The sequence below is a fragment of the Harpia harpyja genome, chromosome 14, assembly GCF_026419915.1.
Source record: "Harpia harpyja isolate bHarHar1 chromosome 14, bHarHar1 primary haplotype, whole genome shotgun sequence".
Taxonomy (NCBI): Eukaryota; Metazoa; Chordata; class Aves; order Accipitriformes; family Accipitridae; genus Harpia; species Harpia harpyja.
In genome coordinates this window covers 23,699,546-23,718,850 of record NC_068953.1, presented here as the reverse complement: position 1 = coordinate 23,718,850, position 19,305 = coordinate 23,699,546, and positions in this window count along the sequence as shown.

The window sequence follows — 19,305 nt, the reverse complement described above, 5'->3', positions numbered from 1 at the left end:
AGTCCCTGCAGGACTGTGCTGTGAGTGCATTGCTCCAGTGGCACCGGGTACCATCTCAGGTGTCCCCGCCTGGGAGAACAGTGCCCTCTGACTGCCCTGGGACCACCAGACACTCAAGCAGTTCTTCACGGGCTCACAGTGCTCTGGGAGTGGGAGGAGAAACAGTGGTTTCTATCAGCTAGGTGTCGTTTTGAAATAAGAGGGGCATATGAGAGAGGTCATCTTCAGGGCTGCAGCCTCAAGCACAGCAGGTGCCACTAGCCAACATTTTCTGTGAAAACTTGTCTGTGCTAAGGACTGACTGAGATTAAGTGCCTTGGCGTATCTCTGTGACAATGAAATAAACCTGAATTAGGCCAGCTTCTGAGATAAATCAGTGCCATGCAATTCCAGGTCCCCAGGACTGGAGTGGGATATGAAGCGTATTTTCTGCAGGTGGAAAGGGTGTGGGGAGGGATGTTGGATGGAGCAAATTCACCCGAACATGCAAGTTACACAGGATATGGAGGTTAGTTTGCCCTGCTTCTGGAGGAAGGTGCTAGCTGGTCTCTGACAACTGCAGCATCATATTTTGAAGTCTTCAATGACAGAACTTTTGAATAATTCTCTGAACCTTGCCAGGTTCATGTCCACTAATTCTGTTTCAGACACAAAGAGCTGGATAATTGTAGCACAGAAAGTCCCTCCAGAGGACTTGAGGACCATTTGCTTTGCAATGTTGCAAGCCAAAGCAAGAACCTAAAACCTCACTTCTCTGCCTCCTTGGCTGGTCTGTGGAGCTGATTCCTCCAGACACTCCAGGCTGTACAATCTGTGTTACCACATTTGTCTGGTTGTTCCAGTTTTCACAGTTGCCACTTCAGGGCTGTGTTACACCATTATAACAGGTAGTGAAGGTGGCTCTCCAGACTTCCTCTGCTTCATATCTGGGATGGAAACCTTGACAGACTCTGATTAAGATGAAGAAATTAAAGGGTAAGAGTAAAATCCAGCTACTTTCACAACATCTGTAATGCAATGGATCAGTTCCTTGCTGCTTATTTTTACAATGATCCCTGCTATTCATGACAGTTCCACTACTTCATTAATACCATGTATTTCAGTGTTATCTGCACAGCCTCTGACAGGTCAGCTGGCTTCTCTGGGATTATTTCATGGAGGGTAGGAAGCCTGAAGGTTCATTCTGGGCGTGCTGAAGCACAAGATTTGTAGTAACCCTTAACCTTACCATTCACCACTGAGATTTGGCTGATGAATTTGCTTGCTCAAGGGGGCAAATTCCAAATGCTACAAGATAGATCATCACATTAGCTAATTTTTTGTTTATTTCTTTCCTCATTTCAGGAGGACTTGTGGTTGGGAGAAGTTTAATTTAGTCTAGCACTCCTGAAAATGGAAGTCCTCTTGCCAGCTCAGGCATAATATAGTCCTTTGCAATGCAAGCTTTCGACAGTCTCTGTCCAATACTATCACCCACCCTAACATTGGGTAAAAAACTTGTGTTGGTGTCTTAAAGAAAATAAGTCTGGTTTTGCTATGAGCCTTTCCCAAGCTCCAAACCCAGGTATAACAGGCAGAAAAGCAACTTCAGAAAAAACACCCCAAATCAACCCTAAACAGGCAAGAGATCTGCAAAGCAGTGAAACTTCCCAGCCAACTCCATTTGCACTGAGGACAAAGGCGTACCATTGCTTTGAGAGAACAGCCTGCTTGGCTCACCTCTGTGGGGCTCTCTATGAATACACAACCTCTCCCCAGATAAAACTCATACAAGTTGCCACAGCATCCTCAGTCATTGCTACTTGTGGTAGGGATGTTAGCACTTCCTCATTACTGGCAGACTCTGGCTTTTGAAACAGAAGGCCCTAAACTCTTTGTACCTTCATTGGGAGATCACTTGAGTCCCACCTCTGCTTCCCCTACTCTGAACTACCTGCCCTCCTCAGAGACCCTTAGGTGTCTCCTGCTGCAGGGTGTGAATAAGATGGACTTTATACACAGATGTCTGTGTAGTATCTCTGGCCAGGGTTATATGGACAACCAGTTCTGTAGTCCCTTTCAAAGCTTTAAAATCTCTGGCTTGCCAGTGCTTAGTCTGAGAAGCTAATGATTCTGATATTGGTACACTCGTGATATTGTGTTATTGGTTCAATACATTATTTTAACCTGCAGTTTGTGCTGAGAACTATTTCCCTTAACCACATGGCTGCTTTTTATCTCCTCTTCATTGTACAGAAATACACAGGTGATTGAAACTACCCCCAAGAAGTCTGGTGTGACATTCAAGAATATATTTTGAAAAGTTATCATCAGCATTTTCCTTGCATATTATTGTTCCGTAATTAAGCAATACATGTGGCTTGAAAATCCTTAATAAATCTTAGCATGATTTATGGGGATCATTTGTTTCAACTTTTTGTTAAATGGCAGCAGATTTGGAGCTTTTATTACAAATTGTTTTCATTTAGACTTTAACCATCCTCTAGCCTCTGGATAAAGCACTTATTTGCTGCATGCCATTTTTTATCATTTAGGTGCTAGACCTAAAGCAAAAATAGAATGGAAGAACAGTCCCAGTGGAGAGAAGAAAATGAGTGAGGCAAAGGGGTGAGGAGAAGAACAGACAGAGGAGTAAATGAAGAAGCAGATTGGGTGACTGATCCTCTAAGGAGCTAGCTGGAGAAATTGTGGTTGAGAACAGAGGGTTTAACCTCATATTGTAAAATTCAAGTGTTGGCATGGTTTTGTTCTTGGCTAGCTTTGAAGTGCAAGTTTGTGTAACAGGGAGATCAGCGACTGTTTCTGATGCCCAGGACACGTGGGCTCAGACCAACCGCAGCCACTCCATGGTACCTGTGTAGGTGCAGTTATCCTGAAATCAGGCTATCCGCAGAAGAGGGCCACTAGCCTAGAGGACAAGAGCACAGCCTCGGAAGTCATTTGCATCCACGTTTATGCACAGCTGAGAGTCAAGGTTCAAGACTGCTAAGTATAATCTGAAGTGGTCCTGAGAGAATGAATTATCTTCAGTTTAACTTGGGTTTCTAGTTTTGCTTTCCCCAAATACTCAGAGAGCTCCAGTGCGTCCAGATGATGTTCCCAACACCCTAGAGATTAATAAGCTTTTCTCAGGTCGTTATTCAGTTAAAAAAGAACAAACAAACCAACTTTCCAGAAGGTGCATTGTTTGTTATTAGCATTTTTCTACCCATTACTCTCAGTTTTGGAGAAAAACCAAAACCACGTGGTTTGAGAAACCAATCAAACCACGTGAAAAGTGAACAATTGCGACTAACGAACCTGAAAACGATCGGTCCAAATTATTGAGTAAATATAGCACTTAAGAGTAATGAAGCTACTTACACAGCACTGGGACTGGTTTCAGAGCTATTTGCCAACCAGACAGCAGTCTAAATTTGCAGCAAATGCTGGGCCTGATTCATCGCTGTGTTTTCTATCCTCATGTGACTCCGGTGGCTGTATTGCAGAGTAATGAATTGAGTTCATTACTCAAGATATGCAGTCCCTCTGCTCACACCAGCCTGTCACTTCCTGTTTGGAGAGCTCTGGCAGAACTAAGTTGGATGTTATGCAAAATTTAAGTTTTAGTTAGTTTTCAGCAGGTGCAAGAGGCAGTTGGTGGGACACAGGAACAAGAGCAGAGCCACCACCCAGCAGCAAGCAGTGTTTTGCCCTTACTTATGACAATTTTTCTGTTGTTTCCTGGCATATTTTTTCTCCCAGTCCTAGTTTTATCTGAGAAGCAGAACCACAGCCACAAAGATGGCTTGGCCTTGCAGGGTTGTCTCTGGTTTGGGTCCTTAGAGTGCTCCCCAGAGATGTCTGAAGAAGGACATCCTCAGCTGAGAGTCTTAGGCTCACAGACATAACTCCAGAGCACAAGACTACCAGAATTACCTGGCTCTCTCCATACCAACTGCAGATTTTCACTGTGCAAATGAAAACAGAATCTAAAACTGAATTGGATGTTCCTATGCTGATTTAACATTTGAAACTTCAAATTCAGCATAAATTGAGATGAATATATTCTGTGCAACCTGTTGAACTGTTTTTAATACTAACAACAGTAGCTGATAATAGCAATGATGACTTGCCTATGTGTGTGGCAGCGCCTGCAGTGGGAGGAAGGCTCAATGGCAGAGATGAACAACCCTGACTTCTGCAGCCAACAAGATGAACACTGCTTGGCTGAGAAGAGAGGGGGGGGAATGTGTAAGGGAGAGCTCAGCCGCAAAGAGAGTTCAACCTCCAAACTACTTTCCCTTCTCTGGATGGGGAATGGTTAGAGTCCTGTTTTTTATGAATCAGAAACCTCATTGCCAGCTACCTGCACATCGCATCCAGAGCCCTGTGGCTGGGATGTGGAAGGATTTATAAACATGTAGGCTGGACTTTTATTTTCTGATAATCTAGTCTAGTATGACAAATAGCCCCATGAACAGGACACCCGCTGGCTCTCACCATACACGTCACTTGGACTGCCTCCAGCTTTCCAGTGCCTGAAAGTGTTGGCTTCCTTCCCAGCGCTTTCCTCTATCTGCAGCCCTCCAGCGAGTTTTCATCACTTCAGCCTCTTCCAAGGCAGTGACCCCGATGTACTTGTCACACGGTGTTCTCGAGATAGCCATGACACTTAGCAATGCACCTGAGTGCCAAGCACAATTTAGGAAGTTAGACGGTACTTCGCCTTCTTTACCATCCCTCTGCTCCTTTTCCTTGTTGCTCTCTTCCTCTCTCTCTGCTGCTCCATCCAGGGAGGCCTTGGATGAGATTGTACATTGCTCTCCACCCACTTCCCCTAGCTCTACTACTATCTTACTGTGTAATAACCAGCAGCCCAGTCAGCTCTTCCAAGAGTGCGTTTACCTTTCTGTGAAATGGGGATATCATTTGCTTATTCTGCTAGACAGCTCCAGGCTCAACGTCTCCAGTTGTTAAATCATGTTTAAAACCCCTCGGAAGGGAGTTTCAATACCACTTGCACCATATGCTTGCCTTTATCTACTTCTCCATTACCACTCAGCAGACTTCCCACCAGCTTAACCGATTCCTTGCCAGTTGTAAATTGTGAAGCAACGTAAGCGAACCATGTTACCTTTTATACAGAACCATGGCAGCTTCATTCAATACAAACAATCCTGGCACCCCAAAATCCCAAACATTTCCAGTTGATGGAATGAGTGTTTGTGAGAATATCAAATAATTCTGCTGAGCCCTACATCAGTCAAATGAGGTGGTTTGAACTAATCTTGTGATTTCAGGGGTATCTGCAAAGAGGCCTCAACCCATCTCAGAGTGCAAAACGTTACTACAGCAGGGTAGAACTTACTGAACTGGGTTTTTTTACAAGCAGCAACAGCAAGATATACTGAGGTGGGCAGATGGGTACATTTACCAAGGTGCAGAATTAATCATTTCACTTGGGTACTGTGTGCAGAGCCTAGCTGGCGTTTGCACCTGCAGGAAAGGTGCTCTCCATTAATGCGCAAGTGCACAGGTGACATTCTCACAACCCGTGCTGGACAGATCAGGGAGGGGTTGTGGCGAGTCTGGAATTCCCTCGGGCTAAATTAAGGTGAAGTGACACCAAACTATCAGTTGAAGGTTTATTTATGGCGGCAGCAACCTGAACTTGGAAGGCGTAACAGCGAGCGGCGGGGTCTCGCACAACAGCAATTGGCACGAAAATACCTCGGTAACCCGTGGTAACCACATATACATCGATTCAGGGAAGAAAGTAAGGAGAGCCCTCCCGTTGGGTCAGGAGGTTCCGAGCGGACCCCCTTGCTTTCTAGGCTCCTTCTCCGAGAGGAGCCCAGGGGCGGCTGGATCCGCTCCTAGTCCCAGACTTGGTCAGCGGTTGATCTCTAAAGGGATGAGCCGTAGGGATTACGGGAAAAAGTAAGAGAAAGGAGATGCGTGTGTACCTATTTCACCCGTCCTGGGTCCCGCGTCGGTCCCGCCAGCCGAGGGGCTGCGGTTGGCGCCCTTTTATCACCTCCCGGCCCCTCCCTCGGGCGGGCACTCGCACTCATTAGGCTAATTAGGTGTCAGGCGCGGTTTGGGCTTTCGGAACCTTCGGAAAACGGGTCGGTGGGCCTGAGGGTAGAGTCACTGCTCCCTCCCCCTGTCTGATCCCTGCCCACGCGCGGAGAGCTGCCCCGCTCCGCGCACCCGGGCAGGAGCTGCGCGGCCTGCGGCCCGGCCTCCTGCTGCTGAGGTCCTGGGCCGATCGGTGCTGATCGGCCTCTCGCCTGTAGTTCCTTGTTATGCAGGTTCGTTGTTATGCAGAACTTGCCCCGCCGCCACGTTTGAGGCGTTAACTCCTTCAGCCCCTCACACGTGGTGCTGCTGTGCAGCCTTGCAAGGACGTTCCTTCCCTCCCTCAACCCCAAAAGCCAGGCCCCGGTGACGGACGGGTGTTTGGGGCACTAACTCCGTCCAGTCTCTCGTAGCATTGATACGTGTATGTACTAATACATGAGATACACCCTCATGTGCTGCTTCTGAAGGCAGATGCTGTTGCGCATCGCGTGCATTTCCATATGAGGCAGACTTTTAGCTAAACACTTTCTGATTATGCCTGAAAATTCAGCTATTGCGTTCTCTGAATCACTGCAGACCAGTTCTTATACAGGAATCATTAGCCTGTGGAAATACGCTCTTTTTTACCAGGAGACGAAGCCATATGCTCATCCAGAGGCAATTACTCTTCTAATACAAGTTCTATAATAACCTTAAACGGCACAGAATAGCATAATTGTTTGCTTTAATAAATACTTCAGAGCACTTTAGCTGCACTGTAAAATGGCTTCACAAAATCCTGTTTCAGCTTCTTCCAGTCTGTCTGCAATGACCCCCATCCTTCTGGCCATTTTTTTTCCTTGGAATTTTGCTGTGATATCCAAACAGGGATGTTTTGAATCACAAATGTGAGGAGTTAAGAATTCTTTTCTCTTTCTCTTTTAAATGATTTTTCATCATGTGTTGGAGCCAAGTATCTATCAGGGTAAAATCAATAGCAGCTCCCAGAACTAAGAGAAAAATGCCCCAGACTTAATACGCTTCATGCACAGCCATTGCAGCTGTATATCTAAAAGGAAGCTAATAGAGTGACTCATTCTACAGGTTACTGATGTTTGAAATGAGCCCATTGCTAAAATGGTTAGGAACAATGTAATTCTTAGCATTACAACCAAAGTAGGACTCCTGCTTCTTTGCTTTACAGATACATCAGAGCATCAACTATCTCTCTGGTCTCAGTCCTTAATAGCTGAACACCTGCGTGTGCTAAAATAGATGTAACCAAACAATCTCTTTCTTCCTTTCTGCATTCCTATGGGAATGCATGTGAAAAGTTGTATGCTGAGTGATAAGGACAGGTAGGGACTGAAGAGACATGTCCCTTCGCTGGGACTTCAGCATCCTATTGCCTGTTCATGTAAGGCTGGAAGCAAAGGTCAATGAACCTCTAGTCTTTTCTATTGTTTTTTCTTTTCTAATATTTCAGGTGGGTCCAAGGCTTCATTTCCCTCCCTTCTCTCCTGCACGTTGTGAAGCAGCCAGTGAGTTAGGAAGGTCCTCTGGCTGACAAGAACAGTTATTTAAAATAAATTTATTCATCTGAGGACCAAAACTTCATTGAAGACCATCTGAGTGATACCTATGACACTGAGCTTGCATGTAAATGCAACCTTTGCTCTTTAGGACTACCTAGGTCAGGCACACATGGTTCACAACAACTTTGTTCCCAGTCCCTCCATGAAGAGTAAGGCACAGCAGGACTACCAGCTGCATATCAATCAGGGAGCACCAGAGAAAACAGCAAAAGGCATTTCTTCTCTCCCTCCCAGGTTCTGCGATGTGATCCATCCAGAATACAAAACACACTGTGTCCAGGAAACTGCAACCAAAAACCACCCGGAGACATAAATATCGTGGCTGCAGCACATTTAACTAGCATGTAGATGGACAAAACAGTAACAGTATTACATATAATTCAGGAACGTTAAAGAAAATATACTACTTGCTGGAAAGCATAGTGCTGCTCTCCATCTGCCTTATCACTGGATTCCAATGGTTGGGTGCCCACAGACCTTTTGCATTAAATTTTACATTGATTTTTATGACCAGTTATTACATGTAATGTCTGAGCACTCCAACTGCTCTGTCTCCTCCCTGGTGTGGTATGAAATAAAGTTCATGGCAGCGGTGTAATGGATGGCTCGGACCAACTCCAAAAGTGGGGGTTTATCAGGTAATTATTTGAGGGGAGTCAGAAAATGTGGTCTTTTATGTCTACATATAAAAACTGCATTAAGTTTGGAAAGAGCCAAAACATGTCATATCATGGGTTCCCAGTGCTTATTACTTCAGCCCCATTTCTCTTTCCTCCCTTTCTCTTCCAGAGGAGCATTTCTAGGCCTCTGCGTTGCTGGGAGGAGGCCAATTCCAGCATCCCATCACTCACAGCCCAAGGAGAAAGGGATGCAGTTGTGTATCCCTTTCTGGAGTATGTGTAGGTACTGAGCTGGATGCTGGCGGAGCACAGGCTTTTTAGGAGCCGGCAAACCCAAAGTCTGCACACCTCCCTTTATAAGCTATAATGTGGCTTTCAAAATCATAACTGCTAAGGCTGCCTTAGCAGGTATTTGGTAAAGACGTGCTAATACTGCTTGCACCCTGGGACCTTCCCTACAAGAAAGGCAGTTCTTGGTGCTGACTTCAAGGGGAGCTGCACCCTCACCAGAAAGGCTTAGCAGATGAAGGATTTGCATAGGTTGGTACTGCATATTTGCACATTTCAGCAGTTTTTCCTTAAAAAGACTGCACCACTAAAAAAACCCCAGAAAAATATGTTGAAACATTTGCTAAGGTGAGAGTAATGAGTTAAAAAGAAATGGAAAAATTCCCCCAGATTTCTACATGACATTTGCCTCTATGGAGTACAACTAGGTGGCTGGTGGCTCAGACTGGAAGGGGGATCAGCATCATTTGATTGTTGTGGAGGGAATTGTGCCTTTTCTGTACATCTCATCTAGCTGAGAAGAGCTGGGCCCATTGTCTCAAAATTGCTTTGAGATGGGACAGGATGAAGCAGGCTGCGGATACATGAGCTATTAGAGCTATTAGTGATGGTGATGTTAGACAGTATCACTTGTCGGTCTGCTTTACAGTTATAAATGTGTATCATTTAAAATACAATAAGGGGCCAGATGCTCAGCTGGTGTCTGACATCTATCCGCCAGGTTCCCATTGCTGCAGCTTTAGCATACGTCACTGTCTTTCCAGGGAAGATCAAAAATTTTGTTGTTGATTTTGAGATCTAAGCTACGTCTATGACATCTGGATTCACTGGCTGGTCACATGTCCATGGGATGGTATTTGATTGTGTATACTTTGTCCTGAGATTGCAAATTGGGAGTGGAAAGGAAGGTCCAAAATAATAAAATAAGACCTTTTTACTGTAAATCTTCCAGGAATTCTTGCTTGTTCAAAGACAGAAAGTTAAAATGATTTTATTTTTAACATGTCAGGGACTAAGTAATCCCTTTTCTGCCAACCTGGACATCTTACTTCAGCAAACACCAGTTTAACATGGTGTATTGGCTTTGTGTGGCAAGGTTTTGGTAGCGGGGGGCGGGGGTTACAGGGGTGGCTTCTGTAAGAAGCTGCTGGAAGCTTCCCCTGTGTTCGAGAGAGCCCATACCAGCCGGCTCTAAGACGGACCCGCCGCCAGCCAAGGCCGAGCCCATCAGCGATAGTGGTAACGCCTCTGTGATAACATTTTTAAGAAGGGAAAAAAAGTTGGGACAGACGGAAAACGGCAGCCAGAGAGAGGAGTGAGAACATGTAAGAGAAACAACCCTGCGGACACCAAGGTCAGTGAAGAAGGAGGGGGAGGAGGTGCTCCAGGCGCCGGAGCAGAGATTCCCCTGCGGCCTGTGGGGAAGACCATGGTGAGGCAGGCTGTCCCCCTGCAGCCCAGGGAGGTCCACGGTGGAGCAGATATCCACCTGCAGCCCGTGGAGGACCCCACGCTGGAGCAGGTGGGTGCCCAAAGGAGGCTGTGACCCCGTGGGAAGCCCGCGCTGGAGCAGGCTCCTGGCAGGACCTGCGGATCTGTGGAGACAGGAGTCCACAGAGCAGGTTTTCTGGCAGGATTTGTGACCCCATGGGGGACCCACACTGGAGCAGTGTGCTCCTGAAGGACTGCACGCCGTGGAAAGGACCCATGCTGGAGCAGTTCGTGAAGAACTGCAGCCCGTGGGAAGGACCCACGTTGGAGAATTTCGTGGAGGACTGTCTCCCGTGGGTGGGACCCCACGCTGGAGCAGGGGAAGAGTGTGTGATGAGTCCTCCCCCCGAGGAGGATGAAGCGGCAGAAAATAACATGTGATGAACTGACCATAAACCCCATCCCCGGCCCCCCTGTGCCGCTGGGGGTGGTTGGTAGAGAATCCGGGAGTGAAGTTGTGCCCGGGAAGAAGGGAGGAGCGGAGGGAAAGTGTTCTGAGATTTAGTTTTATTTCTCATTACCCTACTCTGGTTGATTTGTAATAAAGTGAGTTAATTTTCCCCAAGCTGAGTCTGTTTTGCCCAGGACAGTAATTGGTGAGTGATCTCTCCTGTCCTTATCTCGACCCACAAGCTCTTTGTTATTTGTTATTTTCTCTCCCCTGTCCAGCTGAGGAGGGGGAGTGATAGAACAGCTTTGGTGGGCACCTGGCATTCAGCCAGGGTCAACCCACCACACATGGGTAAAGGAAGATGAAGAACTCGGTGAATCACAGTCCTTGGGTTCACATCACCTATGTGTCTGCATAATGCCTCGGGACCAGCTGCTGAGCATTACCACTGGTCTCTAATCTGCCAATTTCAGAGTTCTTTTGTGCAGATTATTGCTAAAAACTTCATGTAGTTAATATCAATTATTTAGATTTGCAGTTTAATCAGTGTCAGATATCTTTCAGCTCAGAAAGCAGTGTTATTCCTGTTGCTGTTATTATTAATTGCTAGTCTCGGTCACCCAAATAGATGATAACAGATACAAGTGTAGATTCAGTTAATACCAGGACTATGCATGACACAAGCTGATAAAAGCCAGGAAATTCATGAGAATCACATTTTTATTCTTGTTACTCTGCCTGAATCTGTCCAGTCTGACAAATCTGCTCTCTGTGTACCTTCAATGTCCCTTTGTTGCCAGGTAGCTGGTGCATTCAACTTAGTTTGCTGTTGAACCACTCTGAATAAACACTCATTTAAATACTACATTTACTCACACAAATGATGCCATGCTTCTCCTCCTACTCCAGATCATTCTCAAACCTAGAGTACAATCCTCATATCCTTTTATTTTAAAATATGGCCAGCTGTGACTTCTGGACGTGAAGTGCAGTCACAGAATAGTCAATATGTGTCTACAGCCATTTCCTATGTTAGGAAACACAGCAACATTTGTTCCAGTGGGTTTCAAAGCCAGGTGGATGCTACCCCATGACCTAAGTGCTAAGGGGAAGATGTCACAGAAAAATGTGTGGTTTCCCCAGGAACGTGCAGACTCATGCTGGCAGCTCAGGGAGTGGAGCTGACGTCTCTCAACCCCAATCACAAGCTCAATTCTCAGACCTAAATCACCCCATGTTTTACCAGCTTGACTATTCGGTCACAGCCCCCTGGTTCCCATCTTGCAATGCCTGGTATCAGATGGTTCAAGGTGCTGCAAAAATTAACCCTGGAAGATGTAACCATGTATTTGAGATTGGGAACGTGGAGGAGGGAAGCCAGTGCCTGGAAGATGGAAGTGAGCACCTTGGACCACACAGCTTGCCTTGGGTTAGCATGACTACAGTGTAGGTGGGGGGAAGGAGAAGTGCATTTGCCACTGCCAGCAGATTTCCAAGGTTTGAGTGCTGTCTGGGCTGCAGCTGGAGGCAAAATGAAAATGTATTCCTGACAGAGGACTAGAGGAGCTAGAAATACTTATATTTTGGTAAATATTTAAGCTGAAAAGGCACAGGTAGGTAATGCAATAGTCTCATAAGCTATTGGCTTATGGCATGGCTTAATGCAAACCATTTAGGTGCCTGATTTCACGCCAGATGCATTTGCCTTTTTCATTTTGGGTTGTTTTTATTTTATTTTAAAACTTTTACTTTTCACATCATTCAGACATTTACTCGTATCTGAAGTGGTAGAAATTCTTTTCTTTACTGATGTTAAGGAATCCTAGCATCAATTTTTTTGAAAAATTATGCAGTCCACATACTCTGCAACAGAGGCAGGAATGTAGTCAGCTGGTGAGGAGATCATACTGTATCAGAAACATAAGGTTTTCCCTATTTCTCACCTACCCTCTCTTAGCCAAGTTACAAACAGCAAAAGAGACAATAGGAAGCACATGGAATGTCGCAGTGCTTATATTTCCAGACTGTGTAGGAAACTGTAATTACGACATGGCTTAATTTACAAGCACTTGATTTTACAGCCTTAACACACTTTCAATGCAGTATTTTGCACGTAATGCAGGACTTTATTCTTCCCTCAATGGGACAGTACCTTAGAGTGATTTAGATGCTTAACTCCTCCTCAGGTGTCCCAGAGCTACAGTGACTGCTGACACTCAGGTATGGGATGTCAGACCTGGCCATAAGTGACTGCTCCAGACCGTGGTCAATGAGCACAGGCAGGAGTGACAGAGGGCCCCTGACTTGCCTTTAGAAAGGCTCCAAGGGTGGGACGATAAGGCTCACGACCTGCCTGCCTTTTTCTTGAGTCTGAATAATACTGCCAGTCTCCAGCTTTTCAGCCCAATAAGTGCATGCAGAAAATTTTAAGTGTTTTTATTAGAAAAAAAGTGGGAGAAAAAAGAAGAAAAATAGAAAATCATGCCCCAAGTGATAAACTGTTTATAATAAACTCATCGTTTTGGAGGGAGAGAATGTGGCATTCTGCACTTTCTAAGAGAGCATCAGCAGAATAGGGCAGAGAGAATATTATCTCTAAAAGCGATGCATCATTCTCTTAAAATGTTAATGTCCCATTTCTAGCTGAACAAATAAACCTCTGCAAGTTGGATGCAACTAGTACTAATGAATCAGAGTGCAGACTGGGAAAATAAAGAACCAGCCTCTGACTGCAAAAAAGCATCTTTCAAGAGAAAAGAAAAATTAAGTCATTATTTAAAAATTGTTCCACTAACATGCTGCGAACAAAGGGCTGTTAGCTTGAAAGGACCAAACAGCTTTTATTTCGGAGTACTTTATTTGTAGCAGGATTATAAACAAGATCCTCAGCAAACCCTTCAAACAGAGCATGCGTTATTAAAAGATTCAGAAGCCTTTTTTGCATTTACCATTTCCTTGAGATGTTTTTTTGTTTTGTCTCCCTAATGTATTTACAGTGAGTGTGCAGTCTCCACGTGGTTTAACATCCAAATCAGAGACTGGATGGAGGCAGGCAGCAGCATTTCATGTCTTAGTTTTATGGTTTTCATTGAGTTCCTAGTGCCACAAAACCCATTGCAAAGATCAAGGTAATGCAAGATCTGATCTCATATATGCTCATGTTGAGTGCAATGTTGAATGAAGACTCCAGGCTATTTTCATCATCCAAGCGCTAAAGTTTATTATCTGTAACACATTCCTGCCTAGAAGCGCTAACCAAGGTTATGTTAGACACTAAAGAGCCACCCGGAGTTCTTCCCCTCAGGAAGAGGTAAATTGGACAAACCTAGAGGAAGGTGGTTAGAAGGCAGAGATGAAGCGATCCATTAAGGGATGCAGAGCAGGTCAGTGGTATAGATGTAAGTCTGCATGCATTGAGTTAGTAATAGTGTCCTGATGGCAGTACCTTCGTGGATAATGCTAGGTGTTGACAGTGTTTTTTGGGCAGCAAAGTACCTTTGGCTTGCTTTCCCAACTGCACAGCTCCAAGAAGCTTGTATGACTGTGTCTCCCATGCCAAGAGAGATACGGAGCCCTGCTCTGGGCATCATTTCTGAGCATGCTGCCTCCTCTGTGCTCCTTCTGATGTCCCATACCATGTCCACGGGATGGCAGTGCTCAGTCCTGCCCAAGCTGCTGAGAAACCTTGAGCCAGTTCTAAAAAGCTGTTGGGCTCTTGAAAAAGATGGTGAAAAACACAGTCATAGACATAGCTGTCCTCAGGAAAGCTGATCCCTGTATTTCACAGGTGCTTCAGCCTCCTTTTTTTTTTCACTTGTCTTTAGAATAGGCTAGTTCACCCTCAAAATCACTGTCTTCATCAAGCTGCTGGCTTCCAGCTAGTGCTCCGCAAACACTGCAATTTCTGTTCTTTCCATCCCAGAGAAATTTCAGAAAAGACTGAGCAATTTCTGAAAAAGGACCCTGGCATTTTGAAATTTCTCATGAAATGAAGTTTCCCGTCCCCAAACTGCTTTTGCAAATTGCCTCATGCAACATTTGTTGGTGTGTAATATAATTCATATGAGAGCCAACATGGTGAGGCTGAAACAAAGTGCTTCAACCTTACCCAAGCAGAATGTTAAATAAAAGTCAGATGAAATTGATACTGTCCCCTGAAACATTCAGATTTTCAGAATCAGCATTTTCTCAGAGCAAGCTGTTCCATATCCCCTGCTGGCAGCAGGCTTAGAGACATTAGCTTTTTCTGGAAAAGCTTTAAGAGCTGGGTATTATTGTTATTATTATCATCAATAACATGCAGAAGAAATGGAGCTGGAAAACAGAGGCTGGAGGATAGATTCTGCTACAACTTTCTATGTTCACTAGTAATATTGTTTGGGATTCACAGGGTCACAAAGGAGAGCAGAATTCACCTCTACAAAATACTCTTTCCACCTTTGCCTCTATGTTTCTATTTGTGAGTACATCAGGTGCACTCGGCGCATTCCTCTGCTCCTTGGAGGACTCATTCACATGCTACCGCTGCCTGGTACAACATCAGAACTAACTCCTTAATGCTTCTTCTGTGCTTTTTGCCATTATTTTTTGCCAATTGGATAGAACAGAAAGGTAGCACCTATGTGCAGGAGAGGGAGGTCTTTGGGCTGAGGTGAGCTCGACAGCACTCCAATTAGCTAAGCAAGTTGGACTCATACAGTGTGATGAGACCATTGCTGCTTGCTGGCTGCACAGATTCATTGAAATATCTGGTTGACAAGTGCCATTTAAAAGTCTTTAGCATGGATATTAGTGCACACGTGCATGGTTGTGTGTCAATTCGATGAGCAATCCCGTAGGCGACTAAGCCTGGATGGCAGAGAGCAGTGGAAATGAGAGAGCGGGGCAGGATGGGTTGGTGTCTCATGGCATAAGCTGCTCTATCAGGCATTGGCAGTGGGTTTATAGCAGGGCACAGAAAAATGGGCATAACTCTCTGTCTCTGAGGGTTTTCATCCCAGCTGGGGAGCCTGTGGCTGGCCACAGGGCTGCCGTTGCCTTTGCGTGCCATTAAGTACCCAAATAGTATCTATAAATATATTTTCCTTTAGAAGGGATTATTGACACACACGGCTGACCCATATATTTCCAGGCTTGGTCCTTCATGCCTGAAATGTATTGTCTTCCCCTTTAAGGAGTTTCCTGCCTCACTGACCTTTGTATTCCGCAAAGAGGTGTTTTAATCTCCCACACTGCTGCGCTGCTAAGTGGTTTCTCATTTGACTTGTGCTACTCAATGGTCTTTCCATGTTGACGGGCTCTATTAAGTCACTGGGTGTTAGTCTGAAACTCTTCTAAGCTGTTATTTTCAGTAATAACACTCCTATTTGTTCCCCAGGTTCGCCGCACCCACAGGAGGTGGGAGGAGATGTGGAAGCACAAATTCTCATTAAAAGAAAAAGCAATTTTCTTTGGGAATAAGCTACCTCAAGGCGACTGGAAAGGGACAGAGCACCGGTTCCAGTATGAGCCAAGCTGAGACTGGAAATCTTTAAATTAATCAATTCTCCTATTGAGGAGTTTCCCAAAATGGTATTTATCACTCACAGCCTGTCTGGTAGTCTCTGTGAGACTAGAGAGTGTCTCGATATTTTACAGCTGAATGTTGTAAATGTTCACTCCTATCAGCATTGTCTCTCTGTGTAGAGTTTGTACATAAACGAATTGTGAGTGCTCATTTTTCAGTGTTATATTCCATGTATAAGTCGCAAGTCAAGTGACTTATTCTCCTTGAAAGGAACAGGGAAAAAAAAAGCAAGAAAGACCTTAAGAAAACTCTCCATGGAAGACAGAAGAACATGCATTTTATCACTGGACTCATCCCTTTATCACAGAAAGGATGGGAACAGCCAGGTCGTGTGTCTTGTGTGCAGGAGCCGAAGCCACCAGTTACCTCACGCAGTGTGGGGTGAGTAAGGTTATGGACTGAATGAGCAAATGGCAGAGCCGGTCGGTCAGCCTAGGAAATTTCCTGGCCCTTCTAGCCAAGAAATTAAAATGAACCTTTTCCACTGTTCTCTGCTGCTGCTTTATCTACTCTGTCTCTTGCCTCGGCTCTGCATTCAGGAGCCTTGAAACACAACAGCAGGGACAGCCCTAATGGTATTTCCAATCCTTTTTTTTTCGGAAGTAAGCATAGTTGGAGATCAGGTAAGGAAACCCTCTGACTGTGAGGCCTTTGGGGCCTTGTGTTGTTCAAGTTCTTGTTGGCTAGAGATGATCACAAATCTTTGCACTTTCCTCATCCCCCACTTATTCACCAGTTCCACCCTGTCTTTACCCTCTGTGCCCATAATATAAGACTGGGTTTTTATGCCTGTACAGCTGTAGCATGATGAGGCATGGGGCTCCCGGTCTGGTGTCCTCAGGCACAGCGACAATGGCTAGTAATGATCACCCACTTGTGATGGGGATGGGACTGCCAATTTTCCTTGCCTGAAGGCTGAACCCTCTGCACCACTTAGTTAAAATAACCAGCACTGACGTTCGCCAGTGACACTGTTAGTATTGGAGGAATAAGAAAATCTAATGACGAGGAAGCCGCCTGCGGATGATGCACTTTGGCTCTTCCTAACTGAGCAAATGTGCAAGCGAAAGCCTGTTGGAGCCACGTGGCTCTTGTCACTGAGAGAAGACACTGAGAAACAACAGGAGGGGCTGGAAGTGGTGTCTTATGGCAGCAGGCAGCCGCCAGGCAATAACCTCAAAACTGGCTGAACTCTACCCAGTACTGCTTAAAGATATTCTTCACCAGTGGTGACACATGGAAAACCAAGCGAGGACTAGGACAAGAACAATATTTTCCCCCAAACGTTGCTGTCCCCCTTTGGTGTTCTGGAGGATGAACTCTGTTTTGTAGTATCATCTTTATCTTCTAACTTCTCCAGAAGTGCACAATAGGGAGAAGCTGCTGAGTGTTCGAAAGGACCTCATTTCTCCCAGTTGCTGAACCACACAAAGCTTCTTGGTGTAGCTCCAGCTGGAGAAACGTCTCAGGCTGGAGGACACCACAGAGGCACCATGCACAGAACCGGTCTCTAAATATACCTCTCTGAGTGAGCTTTTGTTCATTATTTTCTGGGCTAGCCACAATGAAATCATATACACGTATAGTACAATAATAACATCAACCTGATAATGACTAGGGAGAGGATAAAAAATGTGGGCTTTATCAAAAAAAATGATCTCTTTTAACAACAAATTGTAACTAATTAGACTTTGAATGGGAAATCAAATGAAAGTGCATGAAGGCTCAATTTTCCATACAGCTGACGATCTGACCTTTTTAGGAGTGGGAAAGAAAATTATTTTTAATTAACATGACTAATCATTTCCTGTCATTTTCAGATAATTGGCTTTGTCGAAAAAATGAGCTGTTTTGGGGGGAAACTGGGGGGGGGGGCGTGAGAGTGACAGCTCCACTGGCACATTTAACCTTTTAGATTCTGCCTGCAAAGGGAATTTTGAATCCTTGTTATCACGGTGAAGAGGCTTTATATGGTGCTCTCCCCTTTTCCTTTCCATATGGCTCATAGAAATTCATACATATGGAAAAAAAATATTTGACACACTGCTAGACTTCTTTCACTTTCAAACAGTCCTTTATTAAAAAACTCAGAGGAGACAGTTTAGCTAATAGACCATTTTCTGGTACATCTTGAGGTCACTCACATGATCTAGGACACAGGGTCAAACCTTGGAGTCCTTAATAACATCTTCTGCTTAAGTGAGTTAGGAATTTGGCTTGATTGAGTGTAGCCAACTTTTATTCTGACTGAACAGTGAGCAATTGAAGGTGGCCAGACTGAGTGCTGTAGAGACTGTTTCCTTGTACCTGCTTGCCTGAAACGCAGAAGCCTGTGATAGAAATCTTACGCCACGAGATCTGACTTTGCTCTCTTTTAAGCAGCAACGAAACCTGGTGTATCGGAGGCTTTCCTAGGCAATAGGTGTGAGGTTTTAATGCACACTTCAAGGGACAGGCAGAGCGATTGGAGAGAGACCAAAGTAAAGCAGGAAGATCAAATGTCTGTGAAACATGACCTGCAAGCAAAGCCTGAACAGCTTGGGATGGTTCAGCTGAGAGAAGAGAAAATTCAGTGGGGAACTTAAGTTTTGAATAACATTAAAAAGCCACTTAGAAAGGCTATAATCTGTCCTCTGTTTTCAGAGTTAGTAGGGTGAGTAGAAATAGGAATAAATTGCAGCAGGAAAGACTCAGAATAGATATCAGGAAAAGCTTTCAAGTGAAGAGAGCAGAGCACCAGGAAAACAGTAGAGTCCCTGCCTCTGGTAGTCTCTAAATGGGACAAACATCTGTCAGGGATGAGATGAGGACAGTTCATCCTGCCCTGGGGCAGGGAAATGGATCTGCTGCTCTGCTGAAGTCCCTTCCAAATATGATGTCCATAATTGTATAGGAGAGGAAACATTCCTCTTTCATATCAGCAGTACTGGATAAGGCTCTAAAATAACGAGCAGGTTTTGAAACAGAAGGAAGACACGAGCATATACGAAGTGAGTAGCAATGGACATTGGATGTAAATGTAGGCACAAAAAAAAGCACCCTGCTTAAGCAACTGAGTCAATATATACAGATCCTTTACTCCAGCAAGGAGCTGCTGATTGCAGCTGGTGCCTGCTTGCGCAGTGCACTGCTAGGTCGGGGTGCCCAGTGGTTTCTCAGGCTCTGGGGTGGTTGCTGGTGCAGCCATAAACTGATACCTGGTATAATTTGCTTGACTTGATATTGTTTGTTATATTTTGGTCAGCATGTATCATGAGACCAGGCTGATGGCATTCATTCTGGTGTCTCTTGAAATGACATTGATGGTGT